Below are 21265 nucleotides of genomic sequence, written 5' to 3'. Positions count from 1 at the left end.
GCAGAATAATTTAATCACATGCCAGCTGGAAACTTGCTAAATTGACTTTCGTTAAATTGTCACAGAATACAAAACGAGCCAAATGGCCCAACATGAGCATTTTCTACTTTGTATTGGTTTCACACTAAAGGAGTAGAGCTATTCAGTAAGGTCAAAGATTCTGGGGTCAGAAGTAAGCTGACGAATGAGAGCTTCACAACAAAAGCTTTGACTATCAGCCCAATACGAAGCAAAATTTGATCAAGAACTAAATCAAGATCTCTCTTAGATCTCATGGACATCCAACTGATTGTCTTGAAGGAAATCAGAGAGAATTCTGCAGAGGACTCAGGACTCACAATTTGGTGACAAAGATGCAATGATATAGAAAATTATCTTCAACAAGTACCCTAAAGGTCAGAGTAATTACATGCCAGATAGAAAAACAAGCCTGACCCTTGGCAATGCGTACAATTCCTCATTGATTTTCTATAGACAAAGAGAATTTAATAAATTTAGCTACTGTAACCAGACCAGGTGGTCAATCATTGTCCTATTTTCAAAGCCCTTGATGAGAGATGTGGTACATCAGGGGAAAAAATAGAGCATTGTTCTACTTAATTACAGCATGTCAGAGACAAGAACATATTTGCATTTTAAACAAGCACTTAATCTGATTGGAGGACAATTGTTATAAATTTCATTAAATATGTGGAGGGCAGCACATGCTCCCTCTTCTCGGCGGAAGAGAAGCTGCTGGGGAGATCTGGCTAAAATAACCCAAGTTTGCATCGTTCCAAAAAGAAAAAGAAAAAGAAAATGAAAAAAGAAAAAAAAATCGTTAAAAAAAACAAACTTTCTATCCATTTCTGATTCCTGATTCATGTTTTCTTCCAAAACTCGGTATAGTTTGCAGATGTATTTTTTTCCCCTTTTCCTATCAATGTTTAATTTCTTTTCCTAGCTTTTTCAAGGTCTTTTTTTTCCTTGGGTTCAAATACTAGATGTATACGGATCTCGAGAAGAAAGAGGGAGGAAGGAGACTGAAACTCATGGCGCAAAAGAAATAAATAAATCAACTGTGTGCCCTAACAATTTATGACCATTTTTTCACAATTTCCTGCAGTCAATTTAAAGTGTGCTCCACTGCTTCCTGCATATCTAACAGCCCCCTCAGTGTCTTTATCTACAATTCCTCTTATTTACAGATCGCTGGTGGAACAGCTGCTCCTACACTTGCCCCGAATCCATGAAGTGATGTTTTGCAATATACCATTTAATTTTTAATGCTGATATTCATTTCTCCTTCAAAACACTAGAACTTCCATGGAGAGGCGGCTTTTGATGACAACTACACAACATCCAATAGACTGAAAAATGGTGGAATTAATGGAGATAAACAGTGATATCAAGCAAACAAACCAGAGGGTAAACACAGGGGAACTTTACACAGTAAATATACATTTTGTGAATGTGAAATGAGAGAGAGAATGATTTCCGCCTGATGTGGCGACTGTTTCAAGAGTATCAAAAAGCGCTGAGAGGAATTAGTAAAATTTCCCTAAACCTAATAACAAATTTTATTAAACCTTAAAAATGCTTGATTTTGACTTGCAAATATTTAAATATAGATAACATAGAAATATAAATAGAAATTGTTCCCTACTAGTAAAAGATTGATTGGAAAATACTTAATTGTTGATGTGTGCATGTAAAGTGTGAAAGCAATCTATACAAATAGAAATACATTTTGAAAAAAACAGACAAAGTAACTCTAAATATGCTATAGAAAGAAGAAGAAAGCGATACAGAGACAGAATCCAAGCACCTGTCTAACAAAAGCGGAAGGCTTTCTAAAATGAGCATTCACTTACAATTACACTAGAGAGGCCTGCTGCCATTGTCACGAGCCTGTTCTTCCGTACCCCTCCTCCCGATGACAAAAAAAAAAAAAAATTCACCAAAGCAAGTTGTGATGCACCTGCATCTGCTCATTCATAGTGTGTGATGGGCTGGATCCACGCCAAGCCTTCCTACTTCAACCATCGCCAGGGACCGCACATATTGATTTGCAATACAGCATAATAGGCCATCAGCTTAATTATTACTGAAGAGAGCACATTGTTCTCCCGCATTTTTCACCCTTCCAATCCCAGAGAATTGCACAGAGAAAAATGAATGACTCATGATGCCTGCATTTGCATAAATTCCAAACAATATGCGTTATTGCAGATTGTTGAATGAAGCTGCAAGTTTATTTGTATGTCTGTGTGAAGTTGTGAATAGTAAACATTTTTGCTCCTTGTTCTGTGATCATAGTTTGTGTTGATAAAAAGGAGAGGAAAAGAGAGGGCAAAAGAATCCCAGAGGGTAAAAAAATATAGACAGAACGAACAAACAAATGAAAGAGTGAAAAGAGAAAAAGCAATAGAGCAAAAGAAAGAAAATGCAAACAAAAGAAATAAACAAAACTGAAAAAAACAAGATAGCAATGCAAAAGAGACTAAAAGAAGGTGGAGAAAAAAATAGAAACAGTTAAAGCAGAGAGAAAAGAGTGAAAGAGCAACAGAATGAAATGGTGAATGAAAGAAAGAAAGAAAGAAAGAAAGAAAGAAAGAAAGAAAGAAAGAAAGAAAGAAAGAAAGAAAGAAAGGTGAGGGAAAGCGGAAGGGCAAAGGAAAAGTAAAGTGAAAAGTTAAAGGAAAAAGAAAAGGAAAGGAAAGGAAAGGAAAGGTGAGGAATGACAAGGAAAAAGAAGCCGAGATGTCTGCTCTGTCTGATGATAAAATTATTCATACATTGTAAGTCTTGGCTTGCACATCACAGGAAGTTCAGAAGTAGACTCTGTCTAGAAATGGGAAGTGGGTGGAGCTTCAAAGGAAAGAACGGCACAGGAATCAAAAACTGCCTGAATTTAAGATGTGTGTGTAAGGCAGGCGTTTATATATTTGATGAGGAAACAATGAGACAGAGAGAAATGCATTTTAATGTGGGTGCTTAAATGTGATTATATTTGGGTGAACACAAAATACAACAACATTTCTAAACAAGAGAGAACGCACAGTCTCTAAATGCAACTGCATTGTAAACATCCACACGCATGTTTCAGGAAGTTTCATGTATAATAAATTGTATTGCTTATGAACAAAAACAACAAACCCTCTGCTTTCTGATCCAGTTACAGTAGTTAGTATTCTACTATTCCCCTTGTCTAATATCATATAGTTATTTGACAGGTCAAGGCCCTTCAGTCTAGTTCTTTAATCGCCTATAGACACCAAAGTCAATAAGCCAATAAAAAAATAAATAAACAATTCTAACAAGCTACAAGACACAGCAAATGACTCATCTGTCATTTAGCTGAAGCTTTTATCCAAAGTGATTCGAGCAAGGAAACCTTTGATCGTTTGGTTACCAGCCCAGATCTTTTCCCAAGGTACACCCTTTTCACTAATGACGTCAATCACGGTGAAATGTCAAAGAGCGGGGGCTGCTGGGATTGCTGCACATCCTTTTTCAGGGACACGAGAATGTTTTTCGATCACTTATCATGATTTCAGACAGTGGCTTGATATTGTCCTCATTTTTATTTCTGTTCTTTTCTCTCTTGGCTAGGTTAACTGAGGTTAGTCCGGGTGGGTAAGTCAAAAGCCCATTGAATGAAGGAACTGCATCAATGTACTGTAGGCTCTGCATGAGAAAGCTGGGCGGCAGTGTTTCCCAGTGTGAGAGTAATGAGAGAATAGAGTGAGGACATGTTTTAGTGTGCCATGGGTCTGGTGGTCAGGTCCTCCGCTACATGTTCAACGGAATCACGCCTCTCCAACTGGCCTGCTCAGGAATGCCTGGGACTATTTGGGTTGGACCGTCGCGCGTGTGGTTTTAACCCATTTCCTAGTACCAGGCACAAGAGTTAACTCATAGACCGAACAAAATGCCACTTCTTCCCAACGGCTGCCGGGAGAGCTCGTAAAATACTATTCAAACATATCACTGAGGAAACCAAAAACAAGCAGAGCTTTATTATAAAAAAATAGAAAAAAAATTAACAAACCGGCGAAAAAATCACTGTGCACGTGTCTGGTTTTCTTTATGTCGGACTTCTTTATAACAGTTGGAGTTGTTGGATCTGCACATGTCTAAAAGCAGCTCTGGATCTATCTGAACAGACAATGTGGAAGGTGAGCGAGAAGGAAAGCCACGTCCCAGGGCAAATTTGCAGTTCTGAAGACACGACAGCTTTATTCATGTCAGCAACAGTTCAGCAATCTCCCAGAGAAGTGGGCTTTGTGTCTACAGGGGTCCCAGCAGAGCAGGCTCAAAGATCTCTCCAATCTTCTCTCCTGAACAGAAAGCACACAGAACAAGTAGGGCCAATTCCCAGCCTCCCCAGCCCCCTCTCCACCAGCACGGCCCACCCCTTGCCCACAGATACTGTTTTCTTTGGCAGGCCACAAAGCCCATGACAACTCCAGCAAGGGACTTATTGTAAAGACTTGGAGGGGAAAAAGCTGCCAGACAGGTAAAACTGTCAGGTGGAAAAAAGAGATATACTGTGGAGATGTTTGAAAGATACAAAGAGAGCATTGTTTAAATGAGTATTAAAAATACATAACGTGAGCAGCTGCCATTGTGCTGCCAACTCACTTAAGTAGCGTATTATACTAGGTTTCAGGGTGGTGATATTTATCCATATGTGAAATGTGCCAGAAGGATCAGTAAGTGCAAGTTAAATGTACGTTCAGGGTTTAATTTCTCATTCACCAATTACCTCATCAATCTCAGTACTTCTTATTTCATTATGTGAGACAATAAACTTGAATGTAGCCCAGTATGCCTGTGTGGAAAAAGGGGACTCTACTGTATTTGAATGTGTTGTCAGTAGCTACATTTACATGTACCCAAATAATCCGATAACAATCAGACTGTTGATGGCTTGGAAATTCTACATGTAAACGCCGAAATCAATCAAGTTTAGGGTTCATATAAACAGAACTTTCAGAATCTGAAAACAGATTGGATTCATTTGGTTAGATGTAAATTAGTGCATGTAAACAGACCTCATGTGAATTACAGTATTTTCCCCCTCTCAAGAATAAGTTGCAATGTAACAACTCCACGGAACTGTATAAAAATATTCCATCAATGCCCTGCTTATGTTGTATTTTGTGGTAGATCATGTCATTGTTGTGGGAGCCATTTGTCAGAAGTGCATACTGATCATACACGACAAACGTAATCTGCGCTGCGCTAAAATTTTAGTAGCCCTGACAATGCATAAATTGTCTGATATTTAAGGCTGAAAGGATAAACTTTTCCATCTTTGACACAAAGGAAGTGAAAATGCTAAGAAGCTGCAAGGGCTAGAGCAAAAGAGGTTTGATTTGACAGATGAATACTTGAGCTCTGTCCAGATGGAGGAGGAAGGAGACGAGGAGGGAGAAAAAGTGAGAGAGTCTCATCAGTGGCTTTCAGGCTAGGATGTTTCATTATTACCCGTCTTTTGTCTGACTCTCTGTAGATCCTCCCTGCTCTTGAGGCACGCTGCTGATGCTGGGTTAGGTGTGCCAAGTGGTTTTCAATTCAAAATTACAGTCCTTTTTCTCTTTCACGTCACTGGAAAAAACATGTAATGCATAAAGCCAAGCTTAACAGAGCAAGATGTGCAGCGCAGGCTGCCAAAAGTCTTCCCTGTCTACTATGGCACAAAAAGACAATGAGAAGCATAAGACACAACCATATCACCTAACTATAATGTATACACAATGATAATAATATTGTTTCATTAGATGATTAAATGAACAGAACAATACGTCATAGGTCAAACATCGTCTTGAACTTGCACTGTAAATGAAGACACAAGTTAAAAATAAAAGCATATGGGGAAAAAAAAGTACCATCCATAATTATATATGTGTGTGTATATATATATATATATATATATATATATATATATATATATATATATATATATATATATATATATATATGTGTGTGTATATATATATATATATATATATATATATGTGTGTGTGTATATATATATAATGAATGATGTTTACATTTTTCATAATTTTTTCCACATGTTGGTTCAAATCTGAATTAACTTCTTTCCTTCCTGGAACACAAAAAGAGATTTTAACACAATGTTGTCACTGCTCTTTTGCTTTAAAGGGGTTACATTTACCATAAAAGTGTTATAAAAGCTGTATATTTCAAGTCTTCTGAAGTTGAATGATAAAAAGGCTTTAAAGTTGAAAATCTCATCTGTGGAATTTAAATATGCACATTTCCAAGTTTTATGCATTAAAATCAGTGATGTCAAACCTGTGATACATTTGAACAAGAGCGGCCGTAATAACGTCTTTTGGGGCATAACGACCTGAAATATGTAATAGAAGTCATATGGAGTATCATTTAGGTACTTTTGATACTGTCATAGTGTTTTTGTCACACCATTCATTTTGGGTCTATATATAAAAAAGCAACACTGTACAAAATATGTAAAGTAAAAAAGGAAGCAAGTTATACAGATTTGGAACAATGAGAGAGTGAGTAAATGATGACAGAATATTCACATTTGGGTGAACCATCTCTTTAAAAAAATAAATAAATAAAATCACAGTTTGGCAGTTAAGGTATACTTAAAATCTACTGCAACAAATGAATTGCCAAACATGCAGCTTTAAACTCACTCATTTCAGAGTCTATTTTTCCAATTGAGTCTGATTGGCTAAGCGTTCCATGTTCTGTTGACAAATTGGTTCTAAACATAATCACCCTTTGGACCTGAGTCATGGACCTGTGATTTATACCACCCATAAAGCATACAGACCATACAGGCCAGTGCCAGATATGAAATGTATTACTTGAGGTCAATAAGCAGGGGGACTGCATTTCAAAAGTGCTGACCCATATGTTTGCCAGGGCAAGACTCAAGCGCTTTGTTATAATATATGGCTGCCTGTCAAAAACATTGTGACAATCAAACGACTTTATGTTTGGAGACAGAGAGAAAAACAGAAACAAAGTGTTTTAACGGCATAACAAAAAGCTATACTTCTGTGCAACTTTACTGCAGTCTATATTTGAGCATTTCTCCTCTGTCCAAAAAATGCTTGGAAAACCACCTTTTCCTCTACTGTATAAAAGGGGCATAATTTCACAACTTCAAGGCACTTCCTTCTTTATCAGAGGGCTTCTTTGCCATAAAGATAAGTACTTTGTTCCATCTTAAATGGGATTTTCCATAAAAGCCACAGTAAACACATACTTCCAAGGCAAGGCTTCCTCCCCATAATTTTTCTAAGCTTTGCCTTTATGAGAGCCAATTAACTGTAAAGTGAAGAGGCAGTCGCGTCCATGTTAATTGTTTTCCCCATTCACAGAAACACTTGGAATGGGAGCTGTGCTTCCACTGGAGCCGGTGCTTGGCTTCCTCTGAAGGGAAAATGTGCATGCAGATGTACAATAGTATAAGAAAGTTTTCATAAGTTGTATCAGTCCACATTATAACTTGAAAAGGAGGTCATTAAAAGTAGTAGAAATTAATTCAGCAAAATCAAAAGAACAGCTTTGATTTAAAACAATTTTCATTTACACTAATGTCTTTACTGTCACTTTTGATCAATTTTAATGCATCCTTGCTCAAAAAAGTATTAATGTCTTTCAAAAATAAAACAAACAAACAAACAAAGAACTTCAATATAATAATTATATTTAATTTTAATCTTTTATACAGACAGACAGACAGGTCAAACAATACAAGTCAATGCTGCTGAAATAACTTATATTTTTTTATATCAAGGGTTCACAGTTTTTTCCAGCAGACAGTGCATAACTCAATGTATGTTTAGTGAAGACAAGCAAGGTGTGTTTTTTCAGCTTTATTTAATACAAAAGAAATAGATTCATTATAACCATTACAACAGCTTGAGGGTCACCTCCTTTAGAAGTTTATTGGATAGTAAATTCTGAACGAATTAAATTTTCAACATGTCTGGTGCACCCCAGAAGACATCAGTCTTAAGATCTTCTGCAATGTTCTTTCTTAAAAAAAAAAGAAAGAAAAATACTAAGAAGAAAAATTGTGTGTAGTAGTTAAACCTCTAGACACAGCCTATGTATCTGAAGGTCTATTTGCAGAACACAGCACTCATCCTCAGAATTACTGGATAAATACTGAGAGGCTGTGTAACTTCTGATGCAGGGGTTCTCATATCATTGTGATGGTTCATCATCATAAATTTTGGCGTTACCCAGAATATCACTACGCCTCCCTGTACAAAACTTAAGGGGCCGTCTGCCAATCACTAAGATTCTCTGGCCACTCTGCAGCCATATTTCCAGGAACACAGTCACAAGGTCACGACATACACACATCAATTCAAAACTCCCCAGACCTTCCCCAACCTGTGGAAATCAGTCTGTCTTCTACTGGAACATGTATCCCATCGCAGTTCACACTGCCAGTACAGCATTACAATTCCAACAAAAGTCTTTTTTTCGTTCTCATCTTTCAAAGAGCACGATCAATACAGCACGCACTACGCACTGCTCCCACAAAGGCCGAAATATATGTAAACTTTTGTTTTACACACAGTGTCTTTGGAATCCACATCAAATAGAGCATACTTCAAGCACTAGGCCCCCACAAGTCTTTGATCTGATTCTGAATGCAGTAAAGTTATGTTGCATTAAATTTTAAAAAGTGGACTTAAAAAACAGGAGACTAGTGGGAAAACCTGTACAGAAGTAAAAGAAGAAGAAAAAAAAGTTGTATTCAACCAGAGAACAGTGTAAGGTTCATTAATGCACAATATCTCTGAAGAAGCCAAACAATCGATTGCTGCTCTCGAATCCCTCAAAAGATAATGCAGGATTTCAGTAAACACAACACAAATAGAAATATTCTCGAGGTCAAAAGAAATGCTTAACTTAATGACTAATAAATCTGAAAGTTGGAGAAAACTTTCAAAGGCTTTTGGAAAAGTACAGTAGAATGAAAAGAAAGAAAAAAAAAGATTTATTGCGTAAGTGGACTTTAAGTTTGAAGGGAAATTGGCAAGTCAGCTAAAGCAGGGTACATGTGCACTTCTATTAGTGTCAGCAGGTCTGGGAACAAATAACCTCACACGATCCAGAATGCATGTGATTTTCTCTGGCTTTTTCCTACTTGAGAAGTCACATGTCCAAATGTGATTTCCTAAAGAAATGTGAATTAAATGATTTTGGTTCCATTTATGATTCTCTCTGTACTTACAATGAACAAACATTTGGAAAACATAAATGTGATTTTATAGCTATAACTAATTACTTAGAACATCTAAATAATGAATAGACTGCACTTTTTAATTTTGGGGTCAGTAAGATTTTTTTTTTGGAAGAAATACTTTTATTCAGCAAAGACAGACTACACTGATCAAAAGTGACAGTAAAGACAATAATAATGTTTCAAAAGATATGATATACATAAGCTGTTCTTTTCAACTTTTTAGTCATCTAAATCTGAAAAAAGAATTATTATGGTTTCAGCACAACTGTTCTCAACATTAGTAAAAATATAGATAACAAATTAGATTAGGGAACACATTTAATATCGACTAAAAGTTTTCCCTCAATAATAATAATAATAATTTTTTAGTTAATGACAGTAGTAGTAGTAGTAGTAGTAGTGTGCTTTATATGTACCAGTAAACAGCCAATATGCATAGTAATATGCATGTTAATAAGCAACTGGTTAATAGTTAATAGTGTTCCCTAATCGCTGGTTTAATGGCTGCAAAAAAAATTAGCTGTGCTATCACAGGAATACATTACATTTTAAAATAATAAAATAAAATCTACTTTAAAATTGTAAATATGTCACAATATTAGACCTGAGATGAGCGAAACACCTGAGAAGAGATGATGCCAACCCCTCAGTGGACCTCACGTGATACCAAACCCTATAACAACATAAACTACCAAATTTAATTGCAACATATAATTATTGCTGTTAATAGTTTTTCTGCAAAGTTGCTTTGCATCGAGAATTCTTGAAAAATTCTTGAAAAAGATGCATTTACACAGACTATTTAAATGACTTTTCACAGTATTGCTAGTGGTGACATACAGTACAATCTATCCAACAACTGCATGTATGAGAGAACAATTCTAAAACCACACAGTATACCTTTGATTCACTACAAAGAACATACTCAGGATTGTTTGCTCAGAAATCTGACTAGACTGGTTGAACTGTTGTCATACCAAAGACAAAATAGTGCAGGAAACTTTGTCAGAGCATTCTGTATGTATGGGATGGCAGAATGCAAGTGTGAGAACTGTTAATGGGACAAAATGTCATTTGTTGAATACACTATACTACATACAGTAGAAAAGAATAATAAATACTAGGGCTGCACAAATAATTGCATGTGATTGTCATGCGTGTTTCGTTAGTAAAGCTTGTGCGTAGCTTGTCAGCGAACTACAGCTCTGTCTATTAAGTGCCGCTCCATTTGAAAGCAGGTGATGGACATTTACCGCTAATCACAGAACCGGCTTTACTAACGAGACACGCATGACAATCGCATGCGATTAATCATGCAGCCCTAATAAATACAAATAAAAACTGCATTATGGATGTTTTCCCCATTTTTCTTTTAAATAATACATAACTTTGAAGTTAATCTAAATTTAATGAATTCTGTTTTCATTAACTATTTCATTACTATCAGCTCAAACTCTAAACGCTGGAATCTTCAAGACTGACCTTTTTCGAGGAAAGTTTGTGAGATCACTGTTTTCATCATTGTAAGTGACAACTGTTAACATATTAGAGAATAATTGAGTTTAGAGGTGCGTCTATATTTGGGGTGGGGATCACTTCCATTAGAGCATAATTAAATAATGATAAGCTGGCGAAGTTTTACTGTGGCGTCACAGTGAAAGGAGCCCATGACCCACTTAAAGCCTTCATATCTGATACAGAGCCACCCTTTGATAGTTCTCTCAATGCAGACACTATTTGACAGTTACTTTCGGGTATTAAAATGTGCTTTTCCATCACTTCTTCTTCCTTTTTTGCCCCCTCCAAAGAGTATGTGCGTTCAATGAAGGACATGCAGATCTGTGGTCTAAGGTGAATGTGACTGAGTGATGTCTCCTATAATCTATTCGACATGTTATTCCAGTGGAAGATCTGAGGCGGACCTCATGAAACATTTATCTGGGAAGAGTGGCTGAGGAGAGACATAGATGAAAACAGAGATGATAGAAAGAGAGACTACAATTCTAAAAAGGACACTGATGAATACCTGTAAGCCACGTGTATGTGTTATATTTCTCAAACACGACCAATGACAGTATGCAGCAAAGGCGTGGGGGGAAATGGAAGACACACAAAAACATTCAAGCATTCAAGGTGAGATGTCAAACTACAATAATGGACCAATCATTAATACAAAGCGTTATGAAGACCTGAAAAAATCAGTAGTTCATACAATAGATCCTATTTAAACCCCTTCCTGGGCTCTCACTTTCACAAATGCGTGCGCGCACACACACACACACATATGTATCTACATGCGCCTCTGTGCTGCTACATTGAGTTAAACACGCTCTGGAAGCTTAGAAAAGCTTTGTAAGTTCTAACTCTTAACACAAAGCCCTCAGGCTGAGATATTGCACAAAGCTCTTAAGCTGCCTGTGTTCATGGTGTGCCGTGCCAGCGCTGAGCTGTGTACAGAGGACAGACTACTGCCTACTAGAGGAGCGATTCATCCTTCCTGTGATTCCAGCATCAATAACGCACAATCTTTTACACAGAGACTAGCAGCGGCCCTGAACCACAAGGTTATCGTATTGTCAGCCAGGCCTTTTCTTGAAGTTATCCGTGAGGAAATGAATAAGCACAATGTTATTTCGGACATGCTTTTTTTTCTATGACCGCCATTTCGTTGAATAATCATTCAAGGTTGAAAGCTTCATGCAAAACCATCTAAACCATATTCGAGTCTGACACAACATTCTCTTGACTTCCAGCCAAGTTCACTTGGAAATCTGTTTCTGTGAAAGTGAAACATGCTATTTTATTAAACCTGACAATCTCTTCAGCTAACACAATGGCAGGGGATCATGGGAAAACACTCTGGCTTTGTCATAAGTTACAGTGAGTCTGGAAAATCTCTGAGCTCAAATGGCCAGCAGTGTGTAAGGACTGATAAAGAACAGAGACCGGGTGATTAGTTTAATTTATACTTGGCCATCCAAGGATCCATCAGACCATTATCCTCTCTCCATTCTTATAGCGGTGCTGTTACGTGAAGTACAGGCTAAATGGCAAGGAGACGTCGATGAAGTTTATGTGGGGGCTAGACATTTTAGAGGTCAATTTTCTAATTCCATTCAATGAACTTCATTTCCAGACGTTGGTTAAAAGCCTGGAAACCACTTGAAACGTTTGAAGAGCAATTTCACCTCAACAATACGGGTCAGGTTTGGGTCATTATCTGGTGAGGAAGAGCGTGAAATATTTCTTAGCTGACCTCCATATATTCAGAGTAACGATGTGGAGAGGAAGAAGAAAATGTCATTGATACCCTTTAGAATACTCTTTATACATCTGCCATGTTAGCATTGTCCTTTGACCCGTTTGTTTTTTCACCTGTAATGTAACAACATCAACTGAGAATATAATTTACTCGGGTGTAAATTTAGCCATGATTAGTATTAGCATTAGCATTTAGACTTGAAAAGAGTGGCCTGGCTCACAGTTCTCCTGTTGACTCTTGTGACTTAATGCGATGGCAGGGTCAAATGCATTTGATTTGCTTACTGTGTACCATGGGAAGCATATTCAGTCACTGTACCAATCTTACAAGAAAAAGTACAACATTTCAGTAATCTCGTGCAAGAAACATTCACACAGTAAAAATGCTTTGACTATCAAGAGTCATTCAATCATTATGGCTACACGTACACAACACCAACAACAACAACAAAAATAAAATAAAATTAAAAATGGCCATTCACAACTGCATTTTGGGGGACTGATAAAGAAAAACCTTGTGTTACACTTTCAAAGTTATCGTCTCTGCGTACACTGCAAAAAAGTTAATTTGCGAAAATGGTGATGTAATACAGGCATATGTGTTTATGTGTGCAAATGCATAGAATTTCTTAAAATGATGTTGCCAGCTGCTGGCCTGGCATTCATAATACAGCGGTTTTTAGTTTTTCTGGATCCGTGTGAATGGGGACTGTTTTGACAACGTTGTCTTCCGCACACAAAACTTCTCAAAAATACTACTTAGGAAAAACATTCACGCATTCTAGTACTTTGTTGCTGTGTAAACTTTTCCTGTATTTGTACCAAGTTTAGTACTGAAAGCAGCTTGCATCCAAGATTTTGATCCCTGTCCTCATCATGTCCAGGTCCACCTCCACCTACAGTATATCTGTTCTGACTCCCTCGGTCTCTCCTCAGCAGAAGCTCCCCCCTTTTCAGCCCACACAGGGTTGATCAGCTGGAGGAAATCAAGCCCCACTCTACATTTCCTCTCAGCTGATTAAGATAAACTGCTTTTCAGCCATGGTTACCCCCGACCAATCAATTAAAGCAATCAATTAAAGGCCTGCCGGCTGAGCCTTTGGTAATTGAGGGTTGAATAAACATAGGCCTCTGATACCCATGTTAAAGCAATAACAAACCCAGAGCCATGAAAGGCGCTTGAAAAATGTAATTTTTGGGATTTGAATAAGCCGCTATTGTAAAACATCTAAAAGGGGGTGGGGGTCCTCTAGTCCTCAGGTCCTTTTTCCCCCCCCTCTGTGTTTCTAAGCATTGCCTGGAATAGCACCTCAGGATATTGAATCAAATCGTCTTTACAGCCTTTTAAATTTTGCTATGAACACAATTTTCTTAAACGGCTAGCGTTATTCAAACATGTGCGATGTGCCAGTGAATTTTCCAGTGAAAACAGTTCGACTGGGCAGAATGAACAGACTCTTTGGCCAGTCTTGGGTGTGTGGTCAGAATCAGCCATAAGCACTTGGGTTAGTGAGTGTATGGTTTCACTAATTCAATCAGGACATTTATGCTGGCTAAACTCAGCAGTCCCGTCAAATGAAAAAATGGAAGGAAAAACAACTTTTTCCCTATTTAAACCACAAGTTTTTGAAGGAACAAGACAGGTACACTTATCCATAGTAACTTTTAACAATACTTACAGAAAGCGTCTCTGATCATCACCATTAGGTTTAACTTGTATTGACAGCCTCTTGTAAACCTGAGGAAGCCTAACATTAATGACAAAGAATTTAAGAGAATACATCCACAAGATCCAAGATAACTCACTAATACAGAAGGCTTCCCTCATTTATTAGTCTTTAACAAGAGTCTTTCAGCTTTTTATGACACATTTTTTACTTTTTGGAAGTCTTATAATGTTGAGGCTGTGTGTTTGGTTTGAATTATTCAGCTTTTTCCGAGGTTTGCTGACTGGGACTCCTCTGGATTTTTCTCAGAAGGTGGTGGGCGAATGAATGGTTGACGTGACATGCTTTTATATCCGTCCAGGCTGTCAGACATAAACAGTTGAAATCTATTTTTATATTCTTAAATCAAATACAGCATTAGAATCTGCATTAGGTTAATAACTTGGTTTTCAGTTAGTTAGGCATTGCTGCAGAAGAATTGTTACAATAAAAGAGAAAAATCAGACACAGGATATAAATTCATCATATTTTATAATAAATTCAGAACCATCTACTATTACTGTCCTAGGGTACGATTCAGAATCATCTAATATAATATTACATTAAGTCAATGATTTGGTTCTTAAAGGAAAAAGTCAAATGCTTGAGAAATTAAAAAGTTGTGAATTAATGGTCAGAAATGAGTAGTTTTAATAGAACACTTTTCTATACAAAAAGCAGTGCATAAAAAGTATAGTGTAGCCAAATTTGTACTATATATATATATATATATATATATATATATATATATATATATATATATATATATATATATATATATTTTTTTTTTTTTTTTTTTTTTTTTTTTGCCTGATCTGTAATAAAAGGATATTCTAAGTAATAAAAAAGTAATAAAAATGTGGACTGAATAAAAATATTTATCAAGTGATTAAGTAAAAGAGATTAAGAGACATAAAATCAAATTTCCTACTGTTTTGATTTCCTTGTGATGCCTATTTTGTCTTATTTCATCTTACTTTATTGCACAAAAGCAGCATTTGGTCAATTTTTCATCACAGCATATATTCTGAAGCCTACAAGATACAGCATACATGACATAAAAATACAGGATCATACATGACGGACTGCAAAGTATAGTTGCTTGAACATGCATACCTGTACATTACTTCCATTCTACTGCTATACCTGTATTTCTGTTACAAAACAAGACGTATAAACCCCTCACACCTCACACCTCATTCTTCCGCCCCCCGTGTTGCTGCGGCCCATAAATAATGAAATTGAAGTTTGTAACCTACTGCTACAATCCCGGCTCAGCGCGGAGAACACCATCGGGGCTCGGCATCCAACAAGGCCCATATTGACCCATGACCTCCACTGAGCACTGCCACGCACACACACACACACTCTTTTGTGTGTGCAACCTGGACACTTTGCTCTGAAAGAGAGTTTACTTCTAAATAAATAGTTAATGCAGCATACCTGTTTTGATGAAATAATTCATTGACGCAGGGTAACATCTGTAATAACTAACTAGATGCCACGTTCGGAGAAAAACAAATTCAAGGCTGATCAATAGAGGCCTTGGGGGTTTATTTACTGTACCCTGATCAAGGCTGTGAGATTAGTATAGGTATAGTGCAAATAGGACCGTGCACCCACACCAAGACCCATCCCATCCCCTTCCTCGCTGCAGCGCTGGACGGTAGATGTGGAGACGTTCTCATTAATATGGCTATGGAAAACAGCCTTCAGGCAGTTGGAATAGAAAGCAGCCCAACGGAGAGTTCACTGGACACATGGGCCCATCAGGAATCACCCTGCACAATGCTAAATGGGGTTTGTGTTCGGTTTTTCTCTGCGTCTCTGCCGCTGCGCAAACGAAGCTTACGGAAAAAATCCATAATGCTGAGCAGAATGCATAATGGCACACAATAACGCAGGAATCTAAGAAAACCGCCGTCGTAAACATGAAAGCCAATTATAAGTAATTTATTGACGTCCAAGGTTCCATCCTTAAAATATTAAAAAGCACAACGGATTTCAAACGAGGAGAGGTTTTGATGTGGAGAACAGGTGAAGATCACTTATTCAGACAAGTTTCAGGAGCTTGAAATGTAAAATGTGTGGCAACTAATTTTTTTTTTTTTTTTTTTTACAAAAATAATAAATAGGCCTACACAAGAATTTCTTTTAACTAACTAAAGAAATGCTGTGATACAGATAAACACTAGTACAGTTACCATTTAACATTTCTAGGAGGGAATACAATCAGACAGACAAGTAGCAGCATCTAATTCACCCACGTACGGCACGCTGTGTCTTTTCTCCATTCCTCTAAAAACATGTCGTCTGCTTTGACGTGCCTCGGCCCCATCTAAATTATCATTGCTGACCCCGAAGAAAGAAATATGGTTTGGCAATGGTGTTGGTGCTATTAAAACTGAAAGTGGCTGCAAATAATGAAGAGTATTTTTAAAGCAGGCTGAGACAAGAGGACAGGGTTTTTCTTAAACTGTCACTCCGTGAGTAATCATGATTGCCCTCCGCGTCAGATGGAGAGAAGGGGGCACATACGCGCACATCCATCTCTCATCGCATCCGCCACCGGAGGAAACATCTCTCTCCCCTGCTCCATCTCAGACTAGATTTGCGCCTCTTCACTCAAACGGGCAGATGAGGCAAGTGTTACAAATATGTGTTTTATATTCAGCGAAAAATCATAAAGTCAGGCAGAGGTCTTGCCGTGTTGTGCACAGCGCAACTTGCTTATGTGACAAAAGAATCATAACTGCAAAACAGCCATTGCTAGATACATTAATTAGCTGATTCTGACATAATGTATCACACATGCTTTTAGGTTGTCCAATTATGATAGATATTTCAACGCAAATGCAAATGCATTTCATTACCAAATAAAGTCGGACAGGGTGTTATTCAAGAAAAGTCAATTATTTACAATAGTTGAGAATTTATGCAAATGTAATCACAGATATAGGATGGGAAATAATGGAAAATTACTCCCAGCATGTTTCAGAGGCCATGTTTCATACTCGTATATTTGCATGGAAGCTGACAGAGTGTATGAATATGTTTTTGTGTACATTATTCTGATTGGAGTACTTAATAATAAAAAAATAATAATTAATAAAATATCATTCGGTGTATTCTAAGGAGAAAACAAATAGTTATCTGTTCACAAACCCCTGACAGGAGGTGCTTATAGGAGGTGCAGGGCAGTTATTTTCCAGTAGATGGCACTATACCGTGGTTCTAAGTCCCAAAGGTGAGCTCTTACAAGCATGTGAAAATGATTTGCTGTATTTGTCACACACACAGCAAACTTTAATAGAAAATAGAAAAAAAAATATATGAATAAATGATTGAAATATAATTAAAAATTTAATGTTGCATAGATTTTTTTTCTGCTGAAAAATTAAAAATATTTTTATTTTCCGAAAAAAATCTAAATATTCTCCAAATGCAAGGAAATCATAATTTATTAAAATTTTAAACACATTGTAGATTAAAGCATAAAAAGTATGTGCATAACGCATAAAAATAATAACAATAAAATATCTCTGACTTCATAGGAGACAGTCATGTACTTACTGTGTGTGACAGTGAGCACATTTGAAAGAGTCAATATGTAAGGGAAGGGGACACTTACTCACAAGCACACACACACTTTAGTGCATATTTCCACAGCAACTGAAAATTGTGAAATAAACAAAGAAATAGCCTTAGAAAAGCTTAGTCCCGTAAGGAAAGGTCTAAGTGTCGACGTGCTGCTTCTGCTCAACAGGGAGTGAGTAAGACAGAATGAAAGACCACTGGCACTAGTACGATATATCTGCCCAATATAGACACCTCGAAGCATGTAGAGGTGTGAAAGCATCTGGATCTCAACCCCTCGAGCCGCCAGACAGACTCCAAATGTAGGCTGATGGAAAAGCCTGATTACTCCTGTCAAAGTGTGGGCAACAATGCCTCCCGGTGCTTTGTTTACCCTGCTTTTCAAAGTCGTTTGTTCTTTGATAAGGCCCCGGAAACGGGCTCGCTGGTGGGAACCCATGGAAAAGAATACACTTTCTATCAATTGTGCCGGTCTTATCCCCCGGAGGGGTGCGTCTGGGTGTGGGAATAGTGCGCGGTCCGTATGCTGCAGCGCGGCGATAGCATTCACAGCCCAGGGCCGGAGAACAGGCTACATTCAGTCCAGAGAACCACAGGCTCCACACTGGCCCATTGTACACAGACGGACAATATACTCTATATTTGGTTTAGCACAAAGAAACAAGGTTTGATGGAGAGGGCGCTGGGCGGGAACGTGTGTTGACAGGGTTGTGTGCAGGAGTGTGTGAGAGGTAGCGTAGGTGCGTTTGTTTGTGCTGCGCGTGTGTGAGAGGTGAGAGAGCGAGGGAGTGTGTGTGAAATGGGGAAAGACAGCAGAGACACATATGTGTTTGCAAGACAGTCATAGCTGTCGTAATTCATTAATACATAATTTAATGAGATGAGTGTAAACGGGAGAATCTGGTCTGATGGGCACCTCGGTGAATAACACATTCACCATAATCAATGACAAATGGGGAAAGAGTGTCTGAAAAAATAAGAAAAGCAATTCAATTAAAATAAGCATCTATGGTTTTATCCTACTGAATCAGAAATATATAAATACTGAATATATATATAATTTGTATTAAATTATTAATGCATAATTAATTAAGCTCAAATTAGCTACCACATCATATACATCAACTTATAAAAAGCAGTCATTTTACAATTTAGTTGCATAGGACTACATACATAATTATTCATTATTAGTAGTATATACATTTAGTATAGTACAATAACATAAAACAATATAATTAATTATTAAGTATTAATATTATTAAATTCATTGGTACTACTTATTAAAAAAAAAAAAATTATAAAAAAAAAAATAATTAATTTTTTTTATCTTAGTTTAATCTATAGACTATGCAAAACAAAACAGGAAGAGTGCACCATCAGAGCAGTGAGTCGAATTGATCAGAGCCAGTAATTTGGGTTTGCTGTGTTTTTTTGTATGGAAAGCATTAGTCTGACACATGTGAGGCTGAGCACCTTCTCAAGAAAGAAGGAAAAAAAAACAACAACTTTGAGCCACCACCGCCACCCACAGAGGCACCACAGTGCATTCGGTAAATTAGTATTATGATTTTAACGGATAAATACCCGTTCCGCCTAATTAATCCCGTACATCACAGGGGGATATGACACCATGGGCCAAACAGATCAAGGAGTACACATCAAAGGTGCCACTGCTGCGAGGGTTCTACAGAGGCACAAAAATCATTTTCTTGTTTATTTTTATGTGCAGATGGTCAATGATGCCGCGGCACAAGAATGCGGAGAAAGAGAGTTAATTCCTCACGATGGACTGAGAGGACAGAGCATCATCAGCCAGGCCTCTAATTAGGCTCCCTGTTTTCAAAACGTCAGTCGTGAAATGCAACACTGGCTAAATCAATAGGACATGGTGCAAATACATATGGTGTGTTGCTGGAAACAAATAATTATGCAAAAAGCCGGCATTCGCACGATGAGATGATACACTGTTTTAGAGAGCATTTGGTTGGGTTTTAGAACGCGACAAATAGATCTGGCTCCTAAATAAAAGGCTGTGTAGTACATATTCAAAAACACCACCCCAACTCACAGTGTAAATATTTATCACACCAATCACCTCCCCTCTCACATTTGTCCTAATAAATCATTTCTGCTTTCTATTTAGTGCTTTCATTATGAGCCGTAATCTGCTTGAAAGCGGCTCTGCACACTGGGGAGGAAATAAAGGTTTGATCTGAATATAGATGGAATTTGCCCAACATTATCCACACTAACACACCACTGACATTAGAGCAGAAAGAGACGACTGGCCTTTCATCTGTAACAGCTGTTTAATGCTAAATGACAGAAAGAGGATGTTAGATGTAGAGCTGAAACAACGAATCGATTTAATCGATTAAAATCGATTATTAAAATAGTTGTCAACTAATTTAGTAATCGATTCGTCGCTAAATAAATTTTATTTGCCATAAGCGGCTCATTTCGTGCATATTTCAAATCTGCGGCGACCAAAGTGTGGCAGTAATGAGCCACCGGAGGTTTTACTCAGCCAGTACAGCAGGTGAAGTAGCGAATAGCCAATAGCTGGCCTCGTTTTATGTCACGTGCTTCCCGAACAGCGTCTCTGCAGCATTCAGCGGGAAGTGGGAGTAATATTTTACTTTGAGCCTTCAAAATTAAGAGTAACCTGTAAACTCTGCACTACTGAACTGTTTAAGGGGCCGTTCGCATATTGTGTCTTTTGCGTGCTCAAGTACGTTATTTCCTATGTAGGCGCGCAGTATGCACTCTCATACTGGAAGCGACGCGGTCGCGACACGCACGCGGTGCGATGCGCCCGTTTTTCCAGGCGCGTCCACACCGCATCCATTTATCCTTTGCTGAAATTTCCGGGTCTTCATGGAGAGGGCACGTCATGGAGAGGGCACGTCATGGTTGCTTAGCAAAGGCAGACGCCTCAGGGGCGCTTCTGCCCGAGCGCTTTGGAAAGAAGGAGAAAGCGGCGCGACTAGCGTTTTCCACGCGTTTTTAGGTGCGATATGTGAACGGCCCCTGAGAATTTTATTTGTGCAGATTCTCCAGTACAAGGTTGTTTGCAAATGTTAAGTCGTAAAAGCTGATAACATTGCTTTTTAACAGTTAACATTTAAAGCTTTACAAACATGTTATGTGATCAGTTTGTCGTTTACCAGTTCATAATTCAGACTTGCAGCCTAATTATGACTGAATGAGAGAGGTAAATGTTTGAGTATATTTAAAATGCACTTCTTTTCTAAGTATTCACTGCTCTTTTTCACACAGCAGGTTTTTTGTGTGTGTCCCAATTTTTTTTTTTTCTGGACAACCTTCTGATGGATTTTACTTTAAATTGTGAGTTCCATTCAGGTTTCATGCCATTGGCACTTTTTTTTCGAAGGATTGTTTACAATTTCACAGCATAAGCTATAAAGCTTTTTCCCAGTAAATAATA

This window comes from Carassius gibelio, chromosome B7 (genome assembly GCF_023724105.1).
Source record: "Carassius gibelio isolate Cgi1373 ecotype wild population from Czech Republic chromosome B7, carGib1.2-hapl.c, whole genome shotgun sequence".
Taxonomy (NCBI): Eukaryota; Metazoa; Chordata; class Actinopteri; order Cypriniformes; family Cyprinidae; genus Carassius; species Carassius gibelio.
Note: the sequence above shows the minus strand (reverse complement) of the source record.